Here is a 20,907-nt window from a genome sequence, read left to right as displayed (position 1 = left end):
GTACTCAGAGTTGTGTGTTAAGCATACAATAGAGTTAGAGTAGTCAAGTTGGCTATTCCCAGGGCATCAACACAAGATTCAGTGCACAAGACAATACTAAAGGTGAAACAAGATTCAATAGAGCACAATAACAAATATGTAACTCAAATCAATCATTAATCCTTGCTAGAAGAGTCTTACAATAATAACTAAGCCATCATGGGTAAACTAGCATGCAAATAATACCCTAGATCAAAAGATGCACCCATCCCCACACCTAGTGTTGTACATTGTCCCCAATGTACACTAGTCATGAAAAACATAATAATATATGCAATGAAAACAATGGAGGAGGGTGGAACGAACTTCCCCGGTTAAATCTTGTGCACACGGTAAGATGTGACCCGAACAAAAGGTGTTGCAAGCTGTACATGTCAGGTCTGGCTTCCATGGAATGTGGAAAGGCTCACCAAGCTCCCTTAATGCTCTGCAAGGCATAAAGGGGCATCATCATTCAAAATAAAAATTGAAATCACATAAACTAAATGCTAAGGAGTAGACAAACACAAACATACTAGATAAAAGAAATCAAAGTTCAACACAAGGTTGGTAGGGCATCCCCTTTCCAACTTATTAAAATCAAACAAACACACTTGCAACAAAAGTAAAGCAAAGAAACAAGTTGCAGAAATAAAAACAAGTATCCATGCTCAGAAGTGAAAGCTGTCATCAAAAGGTGCTGTAGATGGCGGGGCGATGGAGCAGGAAGCAGTATTAGCATGTGAAGATGATCCACAGGAGGAGATGACAAACTGCTGGAAATGCACTGTGAGCTGGCACTGACCCTCTAAAACCTAGTAAATCTGTCCTCGCATCTTGAGCTACTTGTGAAGGATAGCCTGAATGTCATCCTCCATAGTCTTGAATCTAGAGTCGAAGTCTTATGGGAATAAAGTGCCAGGATGGTCCTGAGTGGGTGCTCCATCAGATTCGGACTTTGACTCATCATGGTTATGCTGACTGGATTCTCCTGTGGTCAAGTGTGAAGCCAGTCTGCATATGCCACTCTTTTTCTCTAACAAACCAATTACTCGCAATACAGGCGCTCCAAGAGGTGCCACATCTCCGACTATAGTGATGCCTCGAGTGCGGTCCAATAAATTCATACCGCGGATTAATCTTGTGATATAGGGCCCTGCAAAGATAGATCCCAGAAGAACAAACTAACCCTGATGAATGAACGATTCAGCAACAAGATACCCAAGATGATTAGGATACTCCTCGAGGATGCCATACATGGTGAACAAGTAGGATTGTGTAACTACACCCGTGCTATCTTTCTGACCTCCAATAGAGCGGGAGATGAGAGTATGAATGTATCTATGGAGGGGGTTTACCATACAAGTAGCCTTCTGCGTATTTGTGGTGTCACTAGGCGCTAAGGACTTCCAATATTTGCTTGCACTCATGGCTAAATGGATAATCAATGCGGTGCCGATTAAGGAATGATGTGCTAATGAACTCATCATCATAAATTCCCATGTATTTTGCATAGTCCATGTGGTTCATTCATGAATCTTGCCAAAAGCTTGGAACCTAATGGCACCTTGTCATCAAATGAGAATACTCCTCTCATCTTTCTTCGCATCAAATATGCTCAACACCTCCAATGTGAGTTGGCGAAAAGTAGGTTCATCGATTGAAAATAATTCTGTCCAACCATTTTGAGCAAATAAATCTTTCACTTGCTCATCCCACCCGAGTTCTCCTAGGACATTCCAATCAATATGCTGAAAAGTACCAAATGGGTTGGTCTTTAAATTTTCATAGCGAGACTTGAGATGAGAACAATAAAAACGGGGTTCTTCGGGGTGTGAGAGTCGTTCCTCGGCCGTTTAGAAGTGAGTTTTCTTGACGTGTGGCATTCCTACATCAATAATTATTCAAGTAAGAATTAAAGGAATCCAAGAGGGTGCATAATGTGGCATGAAACTAGATAAAAACATGATGAAACTCAAGAGAATAGGATCCATATGGGCATATGGAGCCTGTATGGATACTATTCAACTTGCAAGAGGCTCCCATCATCATTAATTCGATTTGTACATGAATTCAAGATAATTCAAAGACATGATGTTCATACCACACAATACAAGCTAAAAGCTTGAAATAATCCACACAAAAGCTCAAGAAAGCAAGAAGAAAAGAAGAGAAAATTTTCATACCATCAAGTTTCTTACCAACAAAAGCTTGAGAGCACTTGAGTTTAGCTTGAAGAAGAATACTAGATCTACTACCCAAGGAGATGAGGAGATAATTTAGAACAAGACTTGGTGAGATTCGGCCATGGTTTGATGGATGATAGAGGCTAGAGTTCGGTTGGAGAAGAAGAAGAATGGAAAGAGAGAAAAGGTGTCAAGGTTTTCATAAAAATATGACTCCATACGGCCCCAATGAGGTGCTCATTGAGGCCATTTGGAGTAGTGTAAAGTTGCTGGAATTTCCAAACAGCCTCAATGAGCACCTCATTGAGGCCGTTTGGCCTAGTATAAAGTTGCTGGAATTTCCAAACGGCCTCAATGAGGAGATCATTGAGGCCGTTTGGAGCAAGACAAACTTTATGGAAAAATCCAGACGGCCTCAATGAGCTCCTCATTAAGGCCGTTTGGACTTAAAATCATGCATTAAGGCTTTGATTGCTTCTCCAAACACATGGTCATGGCTACAAGGTGTTCTAAAATCATCTCCAACATGAAATAATGGTTCAAAATTTTGATCTAATGCATGAAATGATAGCTCAAACAAGTGCTACTCAACAATAAAAATAAGTAAACAACCACATGGACAATGATCATGACACACCAAATAATGAGAGCATGGACTTATTCAAATTAATAAATCCAAGATAATACGAAAAATAACAAGAACATAAAAACAAATAAAACACAAACATCAAAATAAACCCCCGAATGCTTGGGTTGCCTCCCAAGAAGTGCTTATTTAACGTCACGAGCCTGACGTACCTTGTCACTTACCTCACGGGGGTTTGAATAATTTGAAATTCCCCCGGTCATCTTTGAATTGTTGTTATTAAAATATAGTTTCAACCTCTGTCCATTCACCTTAAAAGTGCCTTTTTCGGGGTGAGTTACTTCAACTGCTCCGTGTGGAGAAACTTGAGTGTCCGTATATGGACCAGACCAACATGACCTAAGCTTTCCTGGGAATAGTCTTAGTCTGGAGTTGATTAGTAAAACTTGGTCTCCCACATTAAATTGTTTAGGGTTCTTGATATACCTATCATGCTACTCCTTCACCCTTTCTTTGTAAAGTTTCCTCTTCTCACCTACAAGAGTAGAATCAAGTTTTAGAAATTTAATAGCCCAATAAGCTTTGTGTTCAAGTTCAACAGGTAAGTGGTAGGCTTTTCCATAGACTAATCTGTATGGAGTGGTCCCTATTGGAGTCTTATATGTAATTCTGTATGCCTAGAGAGCATCATCCAAGTGATCTGCTCAGTCTCTTCTATTCTGAGCAACATTTTTCTCCAATATTCTTTTTAAATCCTTGTTGGAAACTTCCACTTGCCCGCTAGTTTGTGGATGATATGGCATTGCTAGTTTGTGGTAAACATTGTAGCGCTTTAGAATTTTTGCAAACTAAGTATTATAAAAGTGAGTGCCTCGATCACTAATGATTGCCCTTGGTGTTCCAAACATGGAGAAAAGTTTCTTTAAGAATTTTTCCACTACCCTTGCATCGCTTGTTGGTAGGGCCTTAGCTTCCACCCATTTAGACATGTAATTGACTACCACGAGAATGAACTTGCAACCATGTGAGATGGGAATGGCCCGATGAAGTCAATCCCCCACACATCAAAAATTTCACACGCTTGATTACAATTCTGGGGCATCTCATTTCGGCGAGAAATGTTACCCACCCTCTGACATCTATAACAAGATTGTATGAACTTTTGGGTGTCTTGAAATAATGATGGCCAATAGAAACCTGAATCAAGAATCTTCTTTGCAGTTCGATTTGCATTGTAATGGCCCCTAGTTGGTCCTGAATGATAGTGTTTCAAGATACTTAGACCCTCAGTCTACGATACACATCTTCGAACAACCTGGTCTGAACAAATCCTAAAAAGGTAACGGTCTTCCCATACATAGTGCTTCAAGTCTGGAAAAAAAAATTTTTGTTGTTGATGTGTAAACCATTTTGGGATGACACAACCAAATAAATAGTTGGCAAAATCGGCAAACCATGGTGGTTCACACTCTTCTACTGTCCGAATATTGTACAAGTGTTCCTCAAGAAATGAATCATTGATATCTTTCTCCCTCAAAGATCAAGATTGGGATTCTCTAAATAGGATAGATGATCTACTGCGAGGTTTTCAGCACTTTCTTGTCCTTAATCTCCAAATCTAATTCCTAGAGCAATAGGACCCATCTAATCAAGCGTGGCTTGGCATCAGACTTGCTAAGTAGATATCGTAAAGCAGAATGATCAGTGTATACCACCACCTTGGATAGAACTAGATATGATCTGAATTTATCAAATGCGAACACAACGACAAGTAACTATTTGTCTATTGTGGTATAGTTCTCCTGGGCATCTGTCAATGTTTTGCTAGCATAGTATATAGGATGGAAATGTTTGTCTCGTCGATGCCCAAGAACTGCACCCACTGCAAAGTCACTTGCATCACACATTAATTCAAATGGAGAATCCCAATCTGGAGCTACCATTATTGGTGCTTGAGTGAGTTTTTCTTTGAGCGTGATAAAAGATTCCATGTAATCATCATCAAACATGAATGGTACATCTTTTTCCAGCAATTTTGTTAAAGGTCTGGCGATTTTGGTGAAGTCCCTGATAAACCTTCTATAAAAACCTGCATGCCCAAGAAAACTCCTGATATTTTTTACTGAAGTTTGGGGAGGTAATTTCTCTATAACCGAAATTTTTGCTTTGTCTACCTCAATTCCCTCCTTGGAAATTTTGTGACCCAGAACTATCCCTTCTTGAACCATGAAGTGGCATTTCTCCCAACTGAGTACAAGGTTGGTCTCCTCGCATCGAGTAAGAACATGCTCGAGATTCCTTAGATATAATTCAATGGAGTCACCAAACACAAAAAAATTATCCATGTTCACCTCCATGAAGTCTTCCATCATATCCTCAAACGACATTCGGCGATATGCAAATGTTCCATAAAGACATGTGAATGTGGTTTTTCCTTGGTCCTTTGGAGCAATGGGGATTTGAAAATATCTTGAAAAGCCATCTAGAAAACAGTAATATGAATGCCCACCAAGCCTCTCAAGCATCTGATCAATAAATGGCAGTGGGAAATGGTCCTTTCGGGTAGCATCATTCAATTTCCTGTAGTCAATGCAGACATGCCATCCTGTGATTGTTCTTGTAGGAATCAACTCATTCTTCTCATTGGTGATCACAGTCATCCAACCCTTTTTAGGAACTACTTCCACCAGGCTCACCCATTCACTATCAAAAATTGGATAGATAATGCCTGCATCAAGAAGTTTGATGACTTCAGCTTTTACCACTTCCTTCATGTTTGGGTTTAGTCTTCTTTGTGGTAAGGCTAAGGGTTTATGATCATCCTCCATCAAGATTTTGTGAGTGCAGAACGAAGGATTTATTCCCTTGATATAAGCTATCTTCCAAGCAATTGCTTTCTTGTCCTTCTTTAAGACCTTCACCAAATCACTCTTCTGTTCGACCGTAAGGTTTTAGGCAATGATGACAGGAAGCTAAGTTCCTTCTCCAAGAAATGCATATTCAATGTGTTCAGGCAACTTTTTCAATTCTAGTGTGGGTACTTCCTCAATTGAAGGTCGCAGTTTTTTATTCAACAGCGCATCACTTTGTTTTGGTTCATCTTCTTTTACAGATACGGAGCTTTCATCTGAACTATCACTGATGCCATACACAGGTTGCACATTATCCTCAGCATTTTCCCTTTGATCTCAGCTGTGTTTAGCTATCGGAATTGACTGACATGCTTGCATTTTTGCTATGTCCAATGCAGGTATGTCAGTGGAAAGATTGACTTCTTCCTTCATTGGAAATTTTCCATAATTCATGAAGTCTATAAGCATGGCTTTTCAAAAATTATCTTCAGCTGCTGTAATAGTGCCTTCCCATGGCTTGAATCTGTATATTGAATTGTCGTGTATGTGGAATAAATGATGTATAGGTTGCTCATTCCCTTGTGTAAATTCCAAACATGCCATAATAAACCTTCTCCTATTTCACTCTCATGTGCAACTAGGTTTGATAGATTTGCTCGTGTCATGCACCGTACCTTGCAAAGTCAATAAAGATAAAGAAAGTTAAGCTCAAAAAGAAGTAAAACAAATGAAAAGAAGAAAAAGAAAAGAAAAATAGGTTAGAGCAATAAGCTAGAAGTTTCCTAGAATTCCTTAATTCCCGGTAATGGCGCCAAAAACTTGGTTGTTGCATGCCCGCAAGTGTACGGGGTCGCCAAGTAATACCCTGTGAGTGACACAGGGATCGTATTCCATGGGGCTAAGGAGCTCCTATTACTCCTCCATTACTTACTTTGTAACCTTACAACTTAAACATGGTATTTAACTCTAATACATGCAACAATGCTAATAAACCACAAGTATATCAATTCCAAGGCAAGCAAGAAATCACAAGAGCAATGATGATGATACATAGGCCTAGGGATGAGGATCACCCATGAGGGGTCATCATGATATATGGATGCATAAGAACAACATGGCAAGGGTAATTTAGACCGATGATCTCAAAATTAGTTCAATCCCAATCTCTCGGCGGTTAAACCCTAATCCCATATGAATAATGACAAGGATCTCTCCCTAATCACATTCCTATGATTGCATTAAGCGAAGGAAGATCAAGGAAACAGGATACACTTAACCTAAGTCCATCCTTATAATTCGGAGGGGCTACCAACATCAAATTTCTCGGCATGTCGATACAAGAATACGCCCTTCTAGCTCATCCATGATCTAGTACATGTGAGTAGGTCACATCTACATGTACAACTCAATAAAAACTAAGGATCTCTCCATTTTATAGTTCTAGACATGAAGAACAAAGAGCCAAACCATAAATCACACCAATGCATTCCAAAATAAAAGTATAGCATCCACATTACATGATGAACCCCCCAAGGTTCACCTACATCCGGTGGCCTTGGGGCTCTAGTGTGCCATCATACATACAAGAATCATAATCTCAAAAAACATAACAAATAAAAGCATAAATGGCACTCCCTAGTCTAAATGATGGTGAAGAAGAACAATGCCGACTGAATGACTCTTCCTCTAGCCCAATGAATGCCGAATGTTCCTCCTCCCTTGATGATGAAGCTCTCCCCTTGAAGTTCAAGCCCTTGATCACCTCCAAGCCTCAAGCTAACTCTCCCCAAGATGTTGTTTTCGTTTCTCCTCTCCTTCTAAAGTGTTGGCTGCCCAAGATCTCCAAAAGTCCTTAAATAATGGCCTCCTAATGCTCTCTTATACTCCCGGTATACTCCCTCTCCAAACCAACCCGTATGCCCTCAAAATAGACTCAAAACACGCTCAAAATGGCCTCTATACTGGTCGTTTAACATGTTAAATTGGCCTCATACTGGCGGTATACTGGCTCAACGAGCTCCTCGTTGATGTTTTTTGGGGTAGGCAAAAATGCACTATAGCTCAAGTAATTATATCTATACTGGCTCAATTAGCATCACATTGAGCAAGTATGCCTTCAAACACATTATCCTCTTCTCTGGCTACAGTGATCATCCTGGGCTCAATCCAGGGCAGCATTGAGGCCGTATGCCATGGTTCAATTTCTGACTTGAAAACTCTCCATGTGCTACAGTGGCAGCTAAAGTAATTTTGCTACAATACCTGTACTACAGTGTCACTGCTACAGTACTCCAACTATAGTGAATATGTGATAAGTGCTTGTGCGATATGAATGCGAAGCGTCCATTCCTTATGTTGAGCATTACTTTTCTCAGGTTTTTACGTTAATATGTGTGTTTTTATGTTACTTTTACGCAGGTAGGGCTGTGAGGCCGAGTATGAAGGAAATAGGCCAATGTGGATCATAATGCACTTATTTTTGGAGGAGATCTTGCTAAAGTTCAAACGTGAAGACATAGGACAGGTGTGGGATGCTAGAGTGTGTGCCAAACTCCTCGCATTCGAGTGAGCACATCCATTTGGATGGGCACAAAGGCAGTCACACTCGAGCATTCCGACCTATGCATATAAGTACAAGAACCCCACCAACATGTATATCATTGAAGAAGCAAGTGATTCAAGACGTGAACGTGTGCCCGTTTGCGTTACCCCCATGAAAGTATGGAATTGGGAAGTTATTCAGGTCGAAGACTGTAGCGGAGCACTGTAGCAGCACTGTTCACAGCCGGCCGAGAAATCAGAGAAACAGAGAATCCACACGGTCATGTGGAAATTATCCACGCCCGTGTGAAAATTCCGCACGGGCGCGTGTACCGTCCACACCCGTGGAGTCGCCCGATTCCAGCCCTATTTAAAGCCGATTCAGCCCCGATTTTGGTATTCTTTTCTCCATCTTTTCCCCAACTTGCGAGATGGCTTCGCCTAGGGTTTTGAGGGGTATTTTCCAAGGTTTTGGAGAGGTTCTACGGCTCCGACATCGTCATTCCTTAGTAAAAAGGTTGGTAGGAGAGCTTCGATCGAGGCATATCCTATACCGGACGAATGAATCCTTGGACGACGAATAGAGGACTTTCCACAAGACCATCGACATGACTATCGAGGGGGTTTCTTTATGGATTCATTCCTTTTACATTCAATTTCTTTGATTGTACTTAGCTCCATGGAGAGCTAAACCCCTAGTGGGTACTTGGGTGATTGTGAACCCTAGGATGTATTCGTTTCTTTGAACTTCTTTATTATGCTTTCAATAAATTGATGTTTATTGTGAGTTCCAACCTTGAATGCTTGATTATATGAACATTTCCCCTAGAGTGACACTAGGGTTGAGAGTTCTTATTGGTAACCTTGTGAGTGAGTAACACACCACGAGTGTTAGACAAAAGCTAGGTTGGAGAGGGTTGAGAGGGTGAGTCGAGAGGTGCAGGGAGCGTCCCCTTTCCCCTCGGGACGTGATAGATTCTATCTCTGCTCGAGTTCTTTGCGCTAATAGAGTGAATGGTCTAAAGGATGAACCTCGCGGGCCTAGTTGCGCAATGGAGTGAAGCTGAGGTGATCTTAATATCTGGGGCTTAATTTGGCTAGGGACCTTCCGCTGGACCAAAGGGTTAGGGTCTAAATCTAGGAAGAGATTTATCACTTGGAATCTCTAGAGCTCATTGCAACTCTATGTGAGTGCGAGGTGTTGAGATTGTTCGATTTCTCCTCCGGGACATGTATAGAGTTAGGCATAGTTGACCTTAGATTTGGGACTATGTATGTTAGAATTTCCACGACTCACCATTGCATTTATTAGGAAGCATAATAGAGAGTTCTTGCACTTGAAGCGATTATCCTAGGTGAAGCATCATCCGAGTACCCCATCATTATCGATTGCCTTACCTCCTCCTTACTTTTGCTCTCTTACTTGTTGCTTTTAATTGTTGAGAATTGAATCATTATCACACTTATCATTGTTGATACTCCACGTAGCTAAGAATCGAATTAAGTGTCTTTACTCCCTACTCCCTGTGGATTCGACCCAGCTCACGCGGGATTATTACTTCGACAAACCCGTGCACTTGCGGGATATACGCAAGGGAACCTTGTCAATATGCTACAGTATCGTGACCTGGTTTTTCTTCTCTTTTTTTACCCAAAATTGTATCTTCATGTTCTCCATGGTGTTTTTGTGCCCTGCAAAGCAAATAACATACGATTAAGCACAAAACGGGCATTAATCCTTATAGAATTACATGCTAAATACATCAAATATATACACTAAAATACATACATTTAGACACTTATCAGGAGTTATGGCAAACTAATTTGAAGGTCTACTGAATCATTCACATGAAACATATCAGACAATTGTTTCCCAATGAAAGTTACTATGGTTTATTTCCCTTATAACTTAAAAACATCTTAATTACAGGCAAAACTTGTTCCTCTGTTAGACCCAAGTTTAACTAAACAATATGAATATGCAAGTGAACATGATCTCAAATGCCATATTGTCATAATTGAAGTTAGTCTATCTCAAACAGGTCTCGTAAATGTAATAATTTTCTTCTTCCTATAGGAATGACTTATGTTATTATTTTCCCATTGCTAGATGTATTATCTTCAAACAAATGATATAATTCATAGCTTCTGAAGATTGCGAAGGTGTTTGTCTCATTTGCTTTCTATATACTCTGTGGGGCCTGCATTTAATTGATTTAAATCATGTGGATAGCTTTTCTGACATACTTACAAAGATCGAGAAAACCAGCGATTATAGTGCCGTTCTAATTGAAGTTGTAATTTATTATCAGGTTATTTGAACTATTTAGAAGCTTATTTATTATATTTCGACCTTGCAGGTACATTAATATCTGTGTTTGAGCTACTTTCTCAATAATCCACAAGTTATCGTGTGCAAGTTCATTATTTTGAGCTGAAGAAGGAATCGGAGGTTGATCGGAAGCAGCTTGGAAAATTTTTGACAGAAGCAATATCTGCACAATTCAAGAATCTTCCAAATTGGAATTTATCAGATCCATATTTCTTAGGTATGAACCCTGAAATCTATTTGTTATTTGGATTAGTTAAGAGCTTGTCTGATGGACTCATATCTGTGTCAGTCTATTTGATTGATATTTGTGTTACATACAAAATTTCTGACTTTATTATGTTAAAGACCATGGCTAGTGTTTGCTCCCCAACAATGCAAGCCAAACATTGGTCTTGTTATGACCAATGATGTTTCAAATACAAACCCTAAAGAAGTAGTTCCTTGCATAGCACTTTCAAAGCATGATTCTTATGTGATGTCTGCTTGTGGAGGAAAGGTATCTTTGCTCAATATGATGACTTTCAAGGTAAGCTACTATTAAAAAAATACTAAATGAAATTTCTTGATGAGTTATCATTAATTTCATGTGATCATTGTCTTTGAAGGTGATGACGACTTTCATGCCGCCATTCCCTACTCCAAATTATTTAGCCTTCCATTTACTGGACAATAACATCATCACTATTGGAATAGAGGATTCTACAATCCTCCATTCCAATAGTGATAACTGGCTTAGCTTTCAAAAATAATCTTAATATTGTAGTATCTTTAGGTGTTGATGCTTAGGTATGAAGCAAGTTACTTTGTTATCGTTTCTTTCTATATTATTTACCTTAGAAATTCAGCTGTTGTACCCCATAGTTTCCATTAGTAACATGCATGTTTTGTGTCCGAAATCTGTGCCCATATCCAAGAAGTATTTTATATTGTAATTTTTTACAATAGTTATGCACTTATTGTTGTGATTGCAGCTATGTATTTGGAACACTGATTCCTGGGACAGAAAGAAATCCAATGCAATTCAATTGCACGTTGGGAAGGCTCCTTTTGGTGATACTAGAGTTTAGTATCTGAGGTGCCTAACTTTGCCATGCCCCTCTTTGCCAAATGAGAAAGCGCATGTTTTTAGATGAGATATCACTGTAGAAAAGTTTTAGCCCCCGTGGCCTCATGTGCTTGATATTGTGTATATATTTTCTTGTTATGATGAGAGACTAGTAATGTGCGTGTGTGCATATGTTTGTGTGTTTGCTTATAATATGTATATTGATTATAAAAAAAAAGTTGTTCTTTCATTAATAAATTAAAATATTAATGTTGTCTTTCATGTTATCTCAAATATATATATATATATATATCTTTGTTTGTTTATATTAAAAATAGATTTGATTAGCTATTAAAGTATCTACTCAATTTACAAAGGGTTTAAACGGCAAATATTTTCCGCCGCTATAGGTTACTAAACAATTCTATAGGACATATAGTGGCAGAAATGTTCCGTCACTATAGAATTTATAATAGCAAAATTTTTTGTCAATATATGGATGCTAAACAAATCTAAATCAATTATAGCAGCAAAAATATTCCACTGCAACATAATTTATAGCGGCAAGATTTTCCGTCACTAAAAACATATAGCTACTAAGGATTTAGAAGCTAATTTGGATATTTCCTACTATAGTGAGCATTAGGACTAAAATGAGGCTTATAGCAGCTGATTTTTCCCACCGCTATAATACTTATTCTTTATAGTGTGTTTGATGAGTGAAACTCATATCATGTTTACTTGCTCTCAATTCATGCTTTTGCTTGCCTTTCAGCACATTTGTGTATTCATTTAGTGCTATTCTTGGTATATTTGTCAATGATACAGGAATTAGGGAGCTCGAAGCAATTTGGATTGAATCAGAATACAAAATGAGTGAAGATTGGAGAAATTTCTAAGTATTCAAGCTCAGCACGAGTAGAGCAAAATCATGCTCTGTCCCCCTAAATATCCCAGCCTCATGATGACCGAGTGATAAAGCTTGCAAGGGAGTGTCACCAGACCAAACACGATTGGAGCATGCTCGTGCCCCTCCCACGGAAATTTCTGGCTGAAGTTCTTTTATACTTAACTTCCTTTTTTTTCCATCTCCCCTCTACTCTTTGGATATGGCTCAATAGGGGAAGCACGCGCTGGATGCTCCTAGCAAGATCATTGATAAGTGCTTGTGTATAAGTGATACGAAGTATTGTTTTCTTACATTGAGCATCACTTTTATCAGATTTTATCACTTATGCTTGTGTATTTGTGTTCTTTTGTGTATTTAGTGTTGTGGAGATAATTTTGGAAGAAAAGGAAGCAAAAGTAGATCATGGATGTGATTGTTGATGAAATTCTCGGATTGAACAAAGGTGAAGATACAAGTTGTACTCAAAGACATGTGGGTGTGTGCCAACCTCCATTGTGTTCAAGAGAATATACAAAGTGGAGGGGCACAAAGGCAGTCACACTCATTTGTTCCGACTTGTACAATAATAGCAAGAGCTTTGTCACTGTGGTTTCATTAAAAAAAATGTAATCGGGAGTATCTCGGTAAAGTATTGTAGTAGTACCATAGCAAATTACTGTAGCAAAATTATTGTAGCAGGTATTGTTCACAGCTTGCAGGAAACAAGTTCTAGAAATCCACTCGGCCGTGTGGATGCTCGATTTCAGCCCCTATAAATATCTCATTTTGAGAGTTATTAAAGGATCTTTTTCCCATCTTTTGCCAATCTTTGGAGGCGCTCGGGCCTAGGGTTTGGAGAGGCTTTGGCTAGGTCATTGGAGTGGGGTCCTACAGCCTTTAACATCGTATTCCTTTGGAGGAGAGTTATTGGGGGAGCTTTCGTCGGCATCGATTCGGTGAGGTGTACCCTAGGCTTGACAAGGGGACCTTTGGAGAAGATGAGGCAGCTCCATAAGGCCATCGATACGGACTACAAGGGGGGTTATCTATGGATAGCATGCTTTTACTTTCGATTTAATTGTTGATTGTATATTTGCTCCATGGAGAAGTATACCCCTACTGGGTACTTGGACTTGTAAACCCTAGGATGATTTTCTTCCATTGACTCTTATTATGCTTCTTTAATTGATGTTTTAATTGAGTTCCAACCTTGAATACATGTTGAATTGATTTTCCCTTAGAGTGACACTAGAGTTGAGAATCTAAATTGGTAATCCTTGTGAATGAGTGACACTTCATTATTATTGAACAAAGCTAGGTTGGAGAGGGTCGAGAATGTGAGTTTAGAGGTAGTGAAACATCCCTTTTCCCTTTCGGTGTGATTTATCCTACCTCCATGTTCCAAGAGATCTTTGCAGTCACAATAGAGTGAAAATGCTAAGAGACAAACTCCATTGAGCCTTAGTTATGCGAGCAACAGAGTGAAGTGTACAAGTAATCCTTAGTGCTATGACTTAATCATGACTAGGGGTCTTTCGCCTGGACCAAAGAGTTAGATCTATATTAGGGAATAGGGTTTATCACATGGCATCCCCAGAGCATTAAGCAACCTTACACAGTATGAGGTGTTGAGAGTATCCCTTTCTGCCGGGCATAATGTAGGGTTAGTCACAGTTGCCCTTAGGTTTGGAACCGTGTGTTTTTGGATTTTCACGACTCATTAAACATCAGTTAGGAGACATAATAATTAGTCTTGCACTTGAAACAATAGTCCTAGCGTAAGCAATGTCTGAGTACCCCATCTTTCTATCGATTACCTCTCCTTATTTCTATTGCGTCTCTTTATTCTTTTCTTTACTTTCATTTGCATTGATATTGTTCACTCAAAAATCACAATTTGGTTTTCATTATAGTTAGATAGCAATACTTGTGTTTCTGAGCACTATTCCCTATGGATACAACTACCCACTCACTAGGGTACTTTATTACTTTGACAACTCGTGTACTTACGGTGCACACATGCAAGGGGTGTGTCAATCATACTCAAGTGAAGCACGTCCAAGCAGGGTCGGGCTTCCTCTTACTGGAAATTCCAGGCAAGCACTTAACCAATTCACTCAAAACTCTACCATGGAAACACGGTCTAAGCATGATTGTGCTTAGCCCGTGTGGAGCTCAAAGACAAAACTCCAATTTCTAGGGTTTGCTTTCATCTTTGTTTGGGGATTCTAATCTCCACCTGGAGAAGTTTGAAAAGAGCGAAGATCAGGCTTCACCACACCTTCTAAAGGGATCAAGGATGAGTTGGAGGCACAAGAGAAGTGGGGTTAGCCTACAGAGCTCGACGAGGAAGATTATCGTGAGGAGAAGGGAATTATGTCTTCTTTCTCTAGTTCTTCATCTTTGTTTTCCTCGTTGTACCCATCCCTGAGGGGCTAACCATCCACGATACCCCAGGATATGAACTATGTTGTTTTGTATGCTTTGACTACTTGATTTTAATGTTTACAGAGTTCTTTCGGTTTCTTGTGTTAATCATGTTCTTGCATAACTTGACGTGTTTGATTTGCATAGTTGCTTAGGTAATCTAGTTAACCTAGGAAAACTTTGTGTATTTGAGAACCATAGATGCAACATTGCTCTTAAGCACACACTTGAACCATAGAATGTACCTGGTAGGCTTTAGGATCAAGTCAGCATGCTATAACTCATAGGAATCCTCCCGGGCATTGCTCTTTTGTTGTTGTATTCTCAATCCTAATCCCCCTGTCACCACCATTGTTTCCCTTCTTTGTTGGTTTCTTTTATTTCAACCTCAATCCAATCTTTGTTTAACTAAACATTAGAAAATAAATGAGTACTTTAATTCAGTCCTTGTGGTTCGACAACCCTACCCCTCGCAGGGTACCACTCTATTACTTGTGTGTGATCCATGCACTTGCGGAGAACACGTCAGTGTTTTAGTATCTTTTGGCATATGTTAGATTCAAGAAGGTGGCTAGGGTTTGGAGACAGGATCTTTGTATTGAAGAAGAGGTTCCTACATCAATCTTCATCAATTCCATCATTGTGAAAGTCATCAACGGAGTCACCTAGACTATAATCGAGGCTCTGCACCTCTTACTGATGAAGCGATTCTTTTGAGCTTAAGAAGCTATTCATCGAGCCAATCACTCACAGATTTTGAGAGGCTTTCTTCTATGGATTTTAATTGCATTCATTAATTATTTTGATTGAATTGTATTGCTTTATGGAGTGCTAAACTCTTTCGTGTACTCAGATATATGAACTCTAGGATTTATTCTTCGAATGATATAACTTTTACTTTCTTTAATTTGATATTGATGTTGAGTTTCAACCTTGTCTTTTAATACCATGCATTCCATTCTAACGAGAGCTCTACTATTTGTTTTAATCACACTAGTGATGTGTCAAGAGACCTGCTAGGGTTAGATTCACCAAGGTTGAAGAGGGTCGAGAGGGTGAGCTTTGAGGTAGAAGAGTGTGCATTTCTCCTTCTGAATTAATTTTCCCTATCTATGTATTCTACTACGTTTCAAGAAATCATATGAAATTTAGCAAAGAGAAAGATCAATGCCATGGTTTGTATGGGATTAAGCGTCAAGTTTCTTGAGAAAGGAATTCATCTAATTTTAGGATTCTGGTAAATCTAATTGGGATCCCCAAAGCATCATGTAGTCATATGTGATTTAGGAAGCATTAGTTAAATTTTGTATTTCCCGAAAAATCCTAGGGGGAAGCATTTCTCTGTTGCCTATTTCAAATTTGTTAGATCCTTTCAATTACTTGCGTAATTTTTCACCAGACTACTTGATTATAGTTAGAAAGCAAAGAATTGATTCAAGATGACTCAAACTGTGAGTCATCCTGAGTGAGTTGTGCACTTGCGGTACATGGAAGGGGTGTGTCACAAATCCACCCAAGGTTTCATCAATACCCAAGTATCATCAAACAACCAAGTACTCATTCTAAAGATGTTCACAATACAATCAAATGAAGATAACATCAAAAGTAAACCAATAAAACACCCTTGATTTTTCCAAGTACAGTGATGGATTCTTCTTTACACCCCAATCCCTTGCTAACACAGATTGAGAGAAGAGAAATAGGCTAGCTATAGATATCTCCAAATGATTCCCTTAAATGCTTCCTTATTGGCATGGAACCTCCAAGATGATAATGATGCTTGTTAACAAACCCTAGATTTCGGAGGAGGTGGTCAGTAGGAATTCTCCTTGTGTTACTGCATGAGCTTACCTAAAAGGGCACCAAAAATGTTTACAAACCCTAACATTCTAGCCTTTAACAACTATAGAAATTGAGCCTCTACATGGCAACCACAAGAGCAGTGATACCTTGAGGATTCTTCTGGAGTTGTTATAGAAACTTACAATGACACCCTTTTGCTACAGTGTGCGTCTTTGATGTTGATTCATGCGCCATCCACAGGCATGGATAAGGCCATGGATCTCTTAAGAAATCTCCAATTTAGCTAAGTTTATTTCAAGAAATGACTGATGACTCCACAATGGCATCCACTATTGTGGATCTTGTAGGAAAGATCATTTTTGGCTTAAAATTATTCTAAATTACCACAAAACAATTCCTTATGTTCCCAAAATGTTCCAATAGGCAGGAATTCATAAGAAAAATAAAAACCAATTTAACAACTAAATAGAGTAGAAATGAGATGAAAATTGCATGCAAATGGTAAAGATTGTTTGTGAAAATATGTGTAAATTGGCACTCATTAGGAGAATAATTATGTTTTGAAATATGAGGAGCTAGACTAATTTCCTTTCAATGAAATAAACTTGCAGGCTTTTTAATGCTAAACAAGCAAAGGGCCCTTTTGATGCTAAATGATCATGGGGCCCTTTGATAATTAAGGAAATGGGTTTATGGACCTTTTTGATAATGAAATTGTTTATATAAAAAAATAATAAATAAATTAAATGTATTTCCTAAGTTAAACAAAATACTCAAAATATTCAAATCTCAAGACTAGTCGAGAGCACCGATCTCAAGACGGTCTAAAACACTCAAATCTTAGGATCAGCTGAGAGCACCGATCTCGAGGCAATTCAAAATATTCAAAATGCAAAAATCTCAAGATCAGCGATGAGTAGCGATCTCGAGGGAATCCAAAATATCCAAAATACCCAAAATACCCGAATCCCAGATCAGCCGAGAGCACAGATCTCAAGGCGATCTAAAATATTAAAATCTCAGGATCAGCCGAGAGTACCAATCTCGAGGCGATCCAAAATACATAAATCTCAGGATCAGCCGAGAGCACCGATCTCGAGGTGGTCTAAAATACTCAAATCTCAAGATCAGCCGAGCGCACAGATCTCGAGGCGGTCTAAAATATTAAAATCTCATGATCAGCCGAGAGCACCAATCTCGAGGCGGTCTAGAATACTCAAATCTCAAGATCAGCTGAGAGCACTGATCTCGAGGCGGTCTAAAATACTCAAATCTCAAGATCAGCTGAGGGCGCAGATCTCGAGGCGGTCTAAAATATTAAAAAAATATATATATATATAATAAATAAAATAATATATATATACATATAACAACAAATCAATTAATCAAATCAAGTAAAACAAAGAATAATAATATAATATATATATCTTTAAAAAATAATAATAATAAAATAAAATTAAATACATATCTTATAAATATATATATTATATACAAAAATAAAATCAGATAAAAAAGATAATATATATAATAATGGCAATAAATTAATAATATAAAATATAAATAAAATAACTAAAATAATAAAATAATAAAATAGAAATAAATAAAATAAATATCATATATACGTATATAATATAACAAAATATAGATAATGTAATACATATATATATATATATATATGTTTAAGAGAGAGGAAGACGTGGGGCGGTTCATGAGAATGTGGTGGTGTGGGTGTGCAGTTGCCCCATGATGGCAGCGGTTGACGGGAACTACGACATGAAGAGCAGTTACCAAAAATGTTTTAAAAAGAGGAAGATCGAAGGAGAAGACGAAGAGGAGGAGAAGACAAAGAGAAGGAGAAGACGAAGAACGAAGAGTGAAAGAGAAAGACGAAATAGAAGGTTGTTATTTTCCTCCAAACCTATATTCATATATATATATATATATATATAAAGTTGCTGCCTACCGTCGATTGCCGTCTGCCGCCGTTGCTGCCTGTTGCTGTCACGCCTATCGCCGTTGCTGATCGCCATTGTCGTTGCCGTAGTTCGTCATCAACATCAAAGAAGTATATATATGTATATTGGAGCCGTTGCCGCCATCACCAACTTGGTCGACGCAAATATCATTGCCCATTTGCTTGCTGCTTTGTTCCTGACGAGATGCCGTGAAGACGAAGGAGCCTGAAATCTGGAAGTTGTAAAGACGAGGGAGTCAAAGCATGAAGATGGAAGAGCTTGAGAAGCCACCGACCACGCAGTAACGGATACCCTAGCGTCGCCATCTAAAGCCGTATTCATCTGAAATATTTCTCCTCTCGGCGTCGATGAGAATAGCGATACCATTCTCTGAATTTTCTCTGTGCTTGTGATTTCAAGATGAAGGACGCCCTCACTATAATCAAGAACATTGTGACCTATGCAAAGAACAACAAGTACGCAGTCTAATCAAAAACAATCTTGCCATCTCCAGAAGCATCATCAAATCAAAAGCCCTCCTTTGCTTCGTTGTAGTGCTAAAAAAATGGACAGAATAGGTGCGTTGCTCTGGCGCTGGAGAAAATTACCAAAGTCATGATGCAAGACTTCAACCTTTGCTGATCTGCACTCAAGCTCACAATCCCCGATATCAAATCGCTCGGATGCCGATCACGAATATTCAAGGATTATCGGACACTTGGTGAATTTCCTGGATGATAAAGAAGAGATGATGATCAAAGAGACAACGGTGGTGCTGACTAAGTCCTTGTGCACTGAGCACTATCCCTACTATGATCATTCCAAAGCTATATTCAAGATTGGAGAAATGAAGCACCTCGTTCGGCATGAGTAATTCGGAGGACAAAGTGTTTAAATGATGCCACTCATTTTGTTCTACATAAAAGAAAGTACGAGAGAAAGAGAGAGAGAGAGAAAGAGAGAGGCCATGAGCACTATGAAGTTCTGCTGTGAATGCAACAACATACTGTACCCGAAGGAGAATAAGGAGCAGAAAATCCTCCTTTTTGCTTGCCATAACTGTGAACACCAAGAGATTTCTAATAACAACTGTGTCTATAGAAATGAAGTTCTGCATTCTGTTGGTGAGCGTACTCAAGTTCTGTAGGATGAGCTGATCTAACTCTTCCTCATACCAAGACTATCAGATGCACAAAGTGCAATCATTCGAAGTTGTCTTCTTCGAGCTCTGCGAGAGGGAGGAAGGTATGACTGTTCTTCGTGTGCTGCGGTCCGGATTGTGGCCATCGGTGGAGGGATTAATATGCATTTAGGATGGCTGAAGTTCAAGTTAACATCTACTGTTGTGTTCTTCAAACTTTGAATAATGTTGACATAGTATATTATCCACGTCATCGTGTCTCATAGTGGTTCAGAACCATCTCTTGGCTAGTTGCAGTTAAACACTTTTGAGCTTCTAGTTCATTTACTACTTTGTTGTGTTAGAAACCATGAAAATTATCAAAATCGAATTTTAAATTTAAAGGACATGAAGAGAAGCATTGTTTTAATGGAAATGAATAATAGAGAACTGGGAAAGTAACTACTATGTTACATAAAAAAAAAGTAGTGGGGAATTATTGCTTGGCAAAGGATTTCTTAATTCATGCAGCATGGTGTATGCTGTTTTCCCAGGAGGCCAAAAAGAGACATGGCCAGCCCTTCTATTTGAAAACACTTAAATGGAATTGATCCCTTACGAATCAATAATAACCTTGGTCACCAACGTAAACTATATGGCTTAAATACTAATAATAAATGAATTAATAAGTAAGTTGCATGGAATGGACGTGAGCTAATTGCCTCAAACTTACTTCAATCGAATGATGATCAAATCTATACCGTTCATCTTAAATTGCCTCGAACATAAGCTATTTTCGCTTGATGATGATATCACAACCTTCCAATCATATAAACATCTATCTTATATATGGTGATCAAATCTGAGTCATTCCTGTTGCCTCGAACTTAAACTATTTCTGCTTGATGATGATATCACAACTTTCCAATCATATAAACATCTATCTTATGGTAATCAAATCTGAGTCATTCGTGTTGCCTCGAACTTAAACTATTTCTGCTTGATGATGAAATCATGGCCCTCCAATCGTATTTCCTGATGATCGAATCAGAACCATTCATCTTAGATTGCCTCGAACTTAAGCAATTTTTTGCTTGATGATGAAATCACAACCTTCCAATCATACAAACATCTGAATCACTCATGTTGCCTC

General features: G+C 38.7%; 1 pseudogene; it reads left to right on the top strand.

Moving 5' to 3' along the window:
* Positions 1–19,601: 19,601 nt before the first annotated feature.
* Positions 19,602–19,936, top strand: LOC120265159 (annotated as a pseudogene).
* The last annotated feature ends 971 nt before the right edge of the window (positions 19,937–20,907 follow it).

Source organism: Dioscorea cayenensis, chromosome 1 (assembly GCF_009730915.1).
Source record: "Dioscorea cayenensis subsp. rotundata cultivar TDr96_F1 chromosome 1, TDr96_F1_v2_PseudoChromosome.rev07_lg8_w22 25.fasta, whole genome shotgun sequence".
Lineage (NCBI taxonomy): Eukaryota > Viridiplantae > Streptophyta > Magnoliopsida > Dioscoreales > Dioscoreaceae > Dioscorea > Dioscorea cayenensis.
The sequence above is the reverse complement of the archived record's forward strand: the minus strand, read 5'-3'. Positions and strand labels throughout refer to the sequence as shown.